This window comes from Pundamilia nyererei, unplaced genomic scaffold (genome assembly GCF_000239375.1).
Source record: "Pundamilia nyererei isolate P.nyererei 1_Seehausen unplaced genomic scaffold, PunNye1.0 scaffold00037, whole genome shotgun sequence".
Classification (NCBI taxonomy): Eukaryota; Metazoa; Chordata; class Actinopteri; order Cichliformes; family Cichlidae; genus Pundamilia; species Pundamilia nyererei.
The window spans coordinates 19,804-23,938 of NW_005187438.1; the positions used below are offsets into that span (position 1 = coordinate 19,804).

A 4,135-nucleotide genomic window follows, 5' to 3' on the forward strand; every position below is an offset into this window, starting at 1 on the left:
GCTCATCTTATATACTGTAGCTTGTCACTGAATTAGGGGCTGTTTGATGATGTATTTACACAAAAATAAACTCCCACAGAGTTGTGTGGTGGGTAGCTTCCTTCCTACTGTGTTGAGGTTTGTCATATAGTTTATTCCAGGTTAATAAGTTTCTGTTATGATTTTATACCTGATAATATCTATTATAAACCCCAATGGACTATATGTCGTCACACAAAAGGGGCATTTTAGAGTGGTAGTTCCAAAGTAAGCTGCTGTGAAGCAATTGCATATGTGTTGTTTAATAACATATTTATAATTGCAATATCGGTACCATCTGTGAGGAGACGCTGGCTGCTGCTAATATACCAAGAAAGCTGCACAGATGCTGGGAAATCAAACTTCCCTTCTGAGAAGAAAATGGCCTAAAACAGAGGAAACAATGTAACTGACACTGATGAGCCAAGTCAGATGTTTTTTCTTCTTTCATTGACTTTTGCTCTCTATGATTTGCTTGTTTGGTAGTATTAATCTTAATAAAACAAAAGTTGTCAGGGTGTGCTGTAAGGTCGAAAACATGCTACCTTCAATGAACTTCGGCATCTGGATGAAATGAGAGCTCACTAAAGAGTACAGGGCATCATTCATCATCAAGCAAATTATCCTGTGTGGACGTTAGGAGTTTACTCCACACATGTGTATAAACACTCACAGGCTCCAAAACTGTATAACTGGAGATGGCAATAACATTGCCTGGGTTGATGAATCTCAGCTAGTAACAACATGTTTATGTATAATCGACGAGTCATGCACATCCCAGTTAGATACATGGACAATAAATTTGCACCTGTTTAAATTAATGCGTCTGCTTGTCATATATTTGTTCTAAATGCTACTGTTTTACACATCAAACTGAATCAACCCAGAAATCACTCCAGCACAGCCATCACAGACAAACAAGAGAGATGCCATCAGACACATTTTCCTTTTAACATGCAAAAAGACACTTTTATTGTTGAAATGTACAACAACTTAATAAAATAATGCCACCACAATGATCATTTTTCCAGTTACTTTAAAAAAATATCTTGTATTTTAAATAGATATGTATGTAAAAGAAATAAATAGTATTTCAGGATAAAACGTTGCTGTTTTACTTCATGCTGTTGTTGGCTTGTTGGGAACTTCATTTAATAATGAGAGATCTTGAGGGCAGTTTAATTCTCCCTGCAAATGTAGGAAAAGGAAAGATACAGTTAGACGAGTTTATTACATACAGAGAAGCATTTTAATACTTTTTATTAATAAATGTTCCCTCGGTCCATGAAACCAGCTTTCCACGGATCAAGCAGGGGGGACTCACCACCTTCCACCAGCTTCATACCTGATAACATGTGGGTGCTGTGCTTATTAACAAGTGGTTTGCACCTCCTACATTTCACTTTATGGGGGGTTTCCTTTCAACAGGCATCTCTAATTAAAGTGATGACATTATTGGTTGACCAGCTTTTGAGGCCGAATCTGAAAGTACTTTCCTAAAAGTACTTTCCCCTGTGATTTTGATCTTTGACAACTTTTAATGAGAGGTCTTCACAAACACCTCCTCTACACCTTTAACCTGAGTGGTTGACAACAGATGTAGACTAGAGGTTAAAGATTACATTTAGTAATCTTTCACATCGCACTGATCATGTAAAAAGGAGATGATCTACTTCCAAATTTTATTGATATATTGTTTAAATACAGGAGAATTAAATTATTAAATGGTAGCTGTGACAGTGATGTCTCCCATTGGTTTTAGATTCATCGCTACGATGGTGATTGTGGTGTTTTGGAATGGGACATGATGAGTAAAGCTGTTAACCAAAGAGCATATTTTGAATATCCATCTTTCTAATTCTCAGCATTATCACAATTTACAAATTGAGTTTGTTGTTCTATCCAATATGACCTGAAACGAGCAGCTTTTATACAACAAGAAGTCTTTTTGCAATCAAATGGGTCGCCCCCTGCTGGCCATTAGAAAGAGTGCAGGTTTAAGATATTCAAAACAACTAAAGGACATCATAAAAACAGTTGATGAGCTAAATGGAAACACTAGATTGAAAGGACACGAGCTTGTTACAAGCAGCTGAACTTTGGTGAAAGAACTGATGAGTGCCCACTCTCCAGCAGTACACTGATGACACTATCTCAGATAAAAAGGCAAACCACAAACCGTATAGTGGTAAAATGTAAATCTGCAGTATGACTAGCATCTGAAACTATGCGATAACTAGATAACATGTGCAAATGCAGCAGAAAAAAGGAAATATTCAGCTATTTCAGGGCTGTACTAATTTACATTACTAATAGAGCTAATAAATAATGTACATAAATTACATGTGTAGATGAATAGATTAAGACAAAGTTCCATTTTTCCTTAATCCTCTATCCTTGGTCTGAATTGACTTTCTTTGGTTCAGATTTCAACGCAAATAATTATCTGGAATTAAATAAAATCACAAGCCATTTAATGTGGTATGACAAGGTGAACCACTAATTTACACTTTTTTGGTAGTTCAGACACAGATCTACAGTCTGGCTTCATGTTACCTTCTGTATTTTGTCCTTGAGCCACTTAGAATTTGGGTTGACACACCACGGTTTATCTTTATGGCGCTGGTTTGCAATCCTAGGAGCAGAAACATCAGTTAAAGTCAGTTACAAAATGTATGATATTAATTTCAAATCTGGTCCTCCAGGTAATAGCTATATTACCTCTTTACAATTTTGGCCTGCTTAGCTGTAGGCAGCAAAGGCAGCTAACAATCTAGCTAACAGACAGCTTCAGGTGAGGTGACAGACTGTGCAGCCTTCATCTTTACTGAATGTGAAGAGCGGCTTGCATGTCTACCTTGCCCGCAACAGTTTCATTTTTAATGTTTTCTTCTTTTGAGGTTTAATTCCACTTACCAGCAAAGACACAGTCATGCATGTGAATCAGAAGCTTCAGAAAGTTACAGAACTGGAAAGAGCATGTTTGTTCAACCGAAGTTTTAAAACTTTAGGCTGGTTTAATTTCCTCACATTGCTAAGCTGTACAGGTAAACTGCCTTGGTGGATGTTATAAAAGTTTTGTGGAGTTGCTGAGGGCGAATATGTGAACCAAATTGCACAGAAGAAGGCTATAATGAGCATTTATTTTCAATTACATGAAAATACACTGGAAAACTATGGTAGACCTTGATGTCATTGTCATTTCTCAGTGTAGCCATCAGTGAAACTGAATGTAACACCTCTGCCCCAGCAATATTGTATCTTTATTTCCCCCTGTTCTTATCTAGATTTAAGATCAACAGTGGGAATCACACTAACAGTTCTTCCCACCACATTAAACTTTAGAAAAGAAGTTCATACATTATTTATATTTACGGTGAAGCCCACGGTGGCAAATGTTGGGCGAGAAAAAGTCCAGAGACAGCTATTTAATATTTACACGTATGGAAACATTGTGAGTGGCGTGAGCGTGTTTAAATTATGATGATCTTACAAGAAAGCATGGTGGTTGCAGCCCTCGCGTGGTTTCTGCTCATAGCACCATTTGATCCGTGCTATCTTCCTGGTGCTGACGTTACGGCAGCAGGACAGACCTACAACCGAATCCGCTGCACAGACGAAAAGAGAGAAAAAGAGAAAAATAAGGAGATTAGTCAATATTACAAGAATTCTTCTTTGGTCAGCTGTGGCGAGAATGAGGCGCTAAAAAGTAGAAGCACTTATGTAAAGCCATTTCACTGTGGTTGATGGTTAGATGGCTTCCTGTTGTACTGATCGAACCAGCGAGACAAGAAATGACGGCTAATCTACGAACACTTTCATTTGACACTCATTCAGTAGTTAATTTTCCTAAAATCATGAGATATTGTTTCAGTTTGGGTCACTAGTTTTATTTTAAAATCAGTCACCATTGCTGTGTCTCAAATTTCTAACTCTTTTTAATAGCGCTCATGCTAACAAGTGCAGAATTCTGACTGTCTTCGAGACACTAAATTGGCCTTATTTTTAGGCCCAGACGCAGCTGCTTGGCAAAGCTGCCCATAACATGTTTTGTTGTATTGTTTGATGTCTGCGCATGTTAAATCTTCAAGGTTTAATGTTGTGGATAGTTAGAGGC

General features: G+C 37.6%; 1 long non-coding RNA gene across 1 annotated transcript; it reads right to left on the reverse strand.

The window, feature by feature from the left end:
* Positions 1–1,103: 1,103 nt before the first annotated feature.
* On the reverse strand, positions 1,104–3,572 carry LOC102215527 (uncharacterized). Its single transcript, XR_311669.1, has 3 exons — positions 3,512–3,572; positions 2,575–2,653; positions 1,104–1,206 (listed from the first exon to the last, which is right to left on the reverse strand). It is a non-coding gene; the product is annotated as an uncharacterized LOC102215527 (long non-coding RNA).
* Between the last annotated feature and the right edge of the window lie 563 nt (positions 3,573–4,135).